This window comes from Macadamia integrifolia, unplaced genomic scaffold (genome assembly GCF_013358625.1).
Source record: "Macadamia integrifolia cultivar HAES 741 unplaced genomic scaffold, SCU_Mint_v3 scaffold1002, whole genome shotgun sequence".
Classification (NCBI taxonomy): Eukaryota; Viridiplantae; Streptophyta; class Magnoliopsida; order Proteales; family Proteaceae; genus Macadamia; species Macadamia integrifolia.
The window spans coordinates 81,663-88,455 of record NW_024868051.1 but is presented as its reverse complement, the minus strand read 5'-3'; the positions used below and the strand labels follow the sequence as shown (position 1 = coordinate 88,455).

Below are 6,793 nucleotides of genomic sequence, written 5' to 3'. Positions count from 1 at the left end.
TAGCTGCCCAATCTACATGAAATTACCTAATTAGCCTACTGTAGTAGTAAGTTCACTTACCTGGGTGCAGAGTTGATCTAAAAGTAGTCTGAGGTGAGTGAGTTCCCTCCTCACTTCTCTTCCTTCCTCTTCTTCCTTCTCTTTCCTTCTTCTTCTTCCCCTTTCTTTCTTTTTCTCCTTACTATTTCAGCAATCACGTTTGATGCAATCTCAGCCCATTATCCCTTATATATAAGGCAGCCCCAAGGGTGTGTTTGGCTAGCCCTCTTCAAGTATTGCTAATGTCTATTTGGTTGCCCTCTTAAATCCTTATAACTAAGATTTGTTTGGCTGCCTTCTTAAGTTGGCTGCCATCTTTTATTTCCATATAAATTATATACATTCTATATATATATATATATATAATACTTAGTAGTCTATAAATTCATTTCCTCTAAAGTATGCATTTCATGCCTCATTTAAGTCTCTTCCTATAGGGGTATAATGGGAAATTTGCACAACAGAGGTGGGCTCCACAGTGTAAAAACCCAAAAATTACATTCTACTAAGCAAAATTGGCTGGCCAATTTTGGACCTACCAGTGTGGGTGCGATCATACCAGCACTAATGCACCAAATCCCATAAAACTCCGTAGTTAAGCGTGCTTGGGTGAGAGTAGTATTAGGATGGGTGACCCCCTGGGAAGTTCTCATGTCGCCTTTTTTTTTTCTTTGTTTTTTTCCTACTATTCTTAGTCTTGTACTTAAACTTACCTCTTTGTCCACTCCTCCTTATGAGTTCCCCAATGATATTGGCAAGCTGAACAGAAGCAGGTGGGGTCACTTCTGCTTTCTTGGCACTTCACAACTTCCAACCATGCCGGCATTGGCTTCCTCTGCTCTTTCTTCTTACCTGTCCACAAGTAGAGGTATAAATATCAGATTAAGGTGTTACACCACTTCCCTAATTCAGCCCACTATATCTCCAAAGGACAATTCAGGCATGATTGAAGAGATTACAGATGATCTTCTTAGAACAGTAACCGCTTTGGCCATAGGGGAATAGATTAAAGTGTACACCTTCCTAATTCACATAGGGAGTGACATAGAGGATGATGAATCAAGTCTGATCCAACTTCAAGCCAGTGATGTCAAGTCTAACTTTGTGGAAATCTTCTGGTGTATGCGCTCTGAATACTACGAGCGTTTGGATACAACAAAATTTGATGGTCAAGAGGAGTCTGATGAAGAGCCAAGTGAAGGGGAAATTAATGATGAAGAGGATGATGATGACGACGAGGAGGACGAGAATAAGGGTGAGAATGATGAAGATGACTCTGATTCTCAAGAGGATGATAAGTATCCAGACTAGGATGACTACCGAGGGCCTTGGTACAATTATAATGATGATGAGTCAGAATATTATTCACCAGATCACCAGACATGTTTCTCAGTCTATGCTATCGGTGGTGATGACCTAATAGTTCAACCAATAGGTGACATTCAGTCTTCCCTCTGTGTGGGTGGAGATCTACATAAGATTCTGAAAATGATGAGGAATCTGGAGAGTCAACACAAGTTTACATAGATGAACAGGACTCCATGTTAGAAATGGAAAAAAAGCTGTGTGAAGTGTACTCCAACACATTGAGGATGCAAGAAAGAGTAGAAGAAATTGATAATATGCTGAGTGAAGTAACAATATGCGATCATTACTGCCATAAGTAGATGAATGATCTAGAGGAAATAGGGCCAGATGACACATTCACATAGGCAGTAGATGCCACGTTCCAACAACTTTCTAATGCCATCAAAAAGTTACGAGCCAGGGTTGTGGATATTTGTGAAAGACCTCGACTCCCCACCCCAAGTAGGGAGGGAGAATCAGAAGAAGAGTATGATCCCATGTTAGGGATAATCACCATAGCAAATAGCGATGATGAAGATTTCTATCCCATAAAGATCATTGTGAAGAAACCTATCAATCTGATAGAGACCAGAAGTGGAAGAGACTACAAGGGTAAGGCCTTAGCAGTAGAACAGTCAAGGGCTAATGAGGCAGGAACTAGTAGCTTGAAGAAAGAACTAGAGAACCCAGTCTTGGCTCAACTCAAGAAGTCCCAAGCTAATATCTCACTTTGGGGACTACTGATGGCCTCCCCCACACACCGTGAAGAGGTTTTGACGTCCCTCTTCAATGTACAAGTGCCAATCGAGATATATCTAACACATCTCGCATATATAGTAGGGGTGACATATACGATGCAATCTTTGACGTTCTCAGATTCAGAGCTTCCCAAAGGGGTCTAGCACAATCGAGCTCTCCACATCACAGTAGAATGTCTTGACAAGGTGGTTCCCCAGGTGCTTGTTGATAGCGGGTCCACTTTGAATGTTCAACCCTTGAGATCAGCAAAGAATATTGGCATCAACCTGGAAGAAATGAGGCTAACTACCCAAACCATACGAGCATATGAAAATATCAAGAGAAAAATCCTTGGCATCCTCACCCTTGTAGTAAATATTGGCCTGGTGAAGTTTGATATTGATTTCCAAGTCATTGATATACCAGCATCGTTCAACATACTCATGGGAAGGCCTTGGTTGCATTATACAAAGGTAGTGTCCTCTAGTCTCCACTAGAAGATGAAGTTCATTCATGAAGAAAAGGTAATTACGGTAGTCAGAGATCCCAAGGTGGTTAATACCTTGGCCAATATTGAAAATGGGGAAGAACAAGACCAGGAAGTTCAACTAAGTGGTTTTGAGTTAGATACAACTTGTGCAGCCATTACCAAAGAGGTTCCAAAGGAGAAAATCCCGGCTAACTATGAGGCCTCCGCCAGTGAATCAAATGATGAAGAATATGCAACATTTTTATAGCATGAGACTAAGGAAATATTATCAAAGAGTTCCAAAGCAGCCTAGTTTGACAGTAAACAAAGGAAAGAATGGTCTCGGATACATTCCTCCAACCACCAAGGGGCAGAAAGTCTTGAGGATGGCAAGGAAAATCTCTGCTCTTACTACCCTACTCTCAATGGGTATTTTGTAAAAGAAGGAGAGGATTTTCTTTTCTGTGGAAATATGGAGCCATGGTTTGATAAAACTGCTACAAAGATGCAACCGGGATTTAAGGTATTTTTCTAGGACGAGTTCGACTGGGTGACTCATGAAGTGGAACAATAGCAAATGCTAGTCAAGAAAGTGATCAAGATAGTTGCATCATCGGCATAGCAGAAATTGCACTAATTGAGATTGGGTCCTCCTCTGATAACCCTACAACATTGATCCGATCGAAGGAGGGTGTAGACATCCAATTTTGTCACCCTCCTCCGGCTATGATGAAATGCAGATCTTGGACGTGATTTTTGACTCCTGACTTCTGATCAACAGAGATGATGATGGACTAAGAAAACCCAGAAACATTCCCCACCTATCTGAAAACCTTGAAAACCTTACACGGGAGAGAAGAGGGTCCAAATTTGACTTTTTATATACGAATGAATCTAGTCGAGATGATCGTACCAATGGATAGTGCTTGAAAATATAATTCCAATGATATATGGCAATCGTCCCCAGAGAATTACATTTTCCTATATGTATACCATGCACACTAGCAAGCCTACTAGAAACTTGGAAAGATCCCCTACTTACCTAAATACTCTAAATTCATCCCTTACCTGAAAACCCTGGAAACCTCCACGTAGGAGAGAATAGGGTCCAAACTTGACTTTTTATATATGAAGAAATTTGGTCAAGATGACCATACAGATGGATAGTACTCAGAAATACAACTTTGACGATATATGGCACGTCAAAATTGGACCGTCGAATTTTCCATAATCATCACCAGAAAATTCCATGATTGTGCGCGCTACGCGAGTTGGCTAGCAGGGCAGCCTGCAAGTATACTACGCGCACTGGTTAGCAGGCCAGCCCACATTCATGCTTCGCTTTGTCTACTGCCCAGCCTGCATGTTGCGTGCTGGCTGCTGCCCAGCCTTCATTCACAAGTTCCTCTTCACCTACTTTAGTCCAAAAATCCACTTTTTGCTAAGAACTCTCTCTCCTCCCATTAGTCCACAAACCCCTTTTTGCCCATTGGTTAAAAACCTTCTTCACCCAATTTAGTCCAAAAACCCTCTTTTATCCATTGGTTAAAAACCTTCTTCACCCACTTTAGTCCAAAATCCCCCTTTTGCCCATTGGTTAAAAATTCTCCCTCCTCCCCATTGGCTCAAAAATCCTATAAATACCCCACTCCTTTGGATTTTACATACCAAACAACTCCACCACACTCTATAGTAGTGAAGCTCTGTCCACTCTCCTCTTCCCCTCCCCCTTTGAGTTTCTTCGGGTGTTCGGAGCGATCGTCATCAAGATCCAAAATCTTGTTCAGATCTTCGAAGTGTTCTTTGGGACTTTGAAGATTTTCAATCCAAGTTTCTAACCCAATCCACTATTTACCAAAAATAGTATGTTCTTAGCATCCCCCTTTGAGCATTCTTGGTCCTTACCAAAAGTAGAAATCCCCCCTTTGAGGTTTCTCGGGTCTACGAAGAGATCTTTGTCAAGATCCAAAGTTCTATTTGGATCTTCAAAGTGTTCTTTGGGGCTTTGGGGATCTTCAACCCACTTTTAGGTCAACCCATTTCTTTCTAAAAATAGTAGTTCCTAGCAGAAGTTCTATCTGAGTACCCTTGAAATATTTCCAGAAATAGCTATTCCCAGTGGAAGCTCTGCCGGAGTGCCATCTCAGCCTAGCCCTCCCCTAGGCATTCCCGTCGGAAGCCCAGTCGGAGTTCCACCTCAGCCTAGCCCTCCCCTAGCCATTCCTACCAGAAGCTCTTCTGGAGTGCCACCTCAGCCTAGCCCTCCCATAGCCTATCCCCAGTGGAAGCTCTGCCAGAGTGCCACCTCATCTCAAGCCCAGAAATAGCCTTCCCCAGCCGAAGCTCTATCCGAACCCAAATCCAAAAGTAACCATTTATAGCCAGAACTCTGTCTGAATTTCATCATAGTCAACATCTCTTGATAAAGGAAGTTGAAGGTCAAGACCATCTTCCCCTAAGCTAGGAAAATCCAAAAGACAGTCCAAGTCGGTACTAATCAGGGGCCCACCCCTCTTGACCCGAAACAGGGGTTAAGTTCAGATACAGTTTCTCAACCTAATTGACATCATGTAGACTTTATATAGACCTTGTTTTAGTGTATATAGTCATTTAAATTCAATTAATGTATATATGTGTGATAACTTAGCCATGCATGCAGAATAGTAATAATTGTGAAAAATATTCATTCTTAAGCATCTAGTAGGAAGACCGGTTGAACCAGGTAGATTGGGTGCCTAACACCTTCCCAATTCTACAACCTGACACTTACCTCAAGTCTCTGGACCAAACCAAATTTCAGGTCCTCTTCCCAAGAATTGGTCCCAGCCCAGGGTCCTAGGTCCATAACCCTAGGTGGCGACTCCAAACCCCCATTTGTATGATCCCGATCTTTGTATTGGACCATCATCAAACCCCCTTCTCAAATGATGAATTTTACACTCCTATGAGATAGGCCTCCACGTATTTTTGAGCGGCGATACTCTCACAGTGGTGACTCCACTGGGGATAAATGTCATGCTTCCGATACTAGATGCTACCTTTAAATGCAAGAACATTTTCCACCACATTTTTTTAAAAATGTGTTTGGCTAACCCCATGTTTGTAATTGTATTCGCTAACTACATCATACATCGTGCTCGAAGTGAAATCATTTAGAGAGGGACTCGTTGTCATGCCCGTACTGTTGGGGAGGTCAACACATGTCATGGAGAGTACTCTGAGAGCAAATGATACCCGCTTCCTATACAAGGGTGTGGGGTATTATTAAACGGTGAGGATGTTCATAATTGTGCCAGCATCCTTGGGGATGTCCTTGAACTTTATAACATTCTGAGATCGGATAATGGTATTCCCACATTACACTTTTGCATATAATCACTCACGGTTCTACCACCCTGTGACCAGCTGCTTAACCTCATGTGTAGTCATGAGTAATGGGTAAGGAAGTCACCCCCTTGATCTCGTACCTATAGGTATATCAAAAGGATCACGTACCTTATGTATATTGATCCTATCAAGGAAGCCTTGTCGGTCCCATTGCATCCACTGCATACTCAGCATTATGTAGAAAATAGATGAAGAAGCTCGGAGCACCTATAGACACCTAATTTTGTAACCCCCCGGTAATGATGACAATATGAAGAATTACATGTTGGACATTTTAGACTTGGAGATTTTTCAAGCTTAGAGTAGAAAATGACCATTTTTCCCCTATAAACTTTCAAGAGAAAATGTTTTCAAAAATTAGAATTTGATGTTATGGATTATTGTCATTTGTCCCCTCAAGTCGGACATTACACTTTGATGTGAGAACTATGCGAATCGACGCCCGATTCTCTCTTTCATTATTGATCAGGGTCCCTACTTTATGCATATTTTTGTAAAGGTTCCTGGTTGAGACCATAATCGTGTCTCACTTCATTGGATAGTGCTTGGATTGAGCTTTCTAACGACATATTACACGTCGAATTCTGACTAACGGTTTGAAAGATATAACCCCCGAAAGTAGACTCTAAAGTTCGGTATCAGATTCCATTCCGAGCAACCAAGGAGTGCCACATGGCACCCAAACCCCTTCGTCCAAAAGGAAGTCTTTTTGGATAATTTTCTCTAGTTTTTTAGTCCCACATCAGAAATAAGAGAGAATTGTCTCAAGTCCCAAGGCTATAAGTATAGCCCTTCCTCTCTTCCAAAGGAGAG

At 41.9% G+C, this 6,793-nt stretch overlaps 1 pseudogene; it reads left to right on the top strand.

Annotated features, from left to right (window-relative positions):
- The first annotated feature begins 584 nt into the window (after positions 1 to 584).
- On the top strand, positions 585 to 702 carry LOC122062358 (annotated as a pseudogene).
- The last annotated feature ends 6,091 nt before the right edge of the window (positions 703 to 6,793 follow it).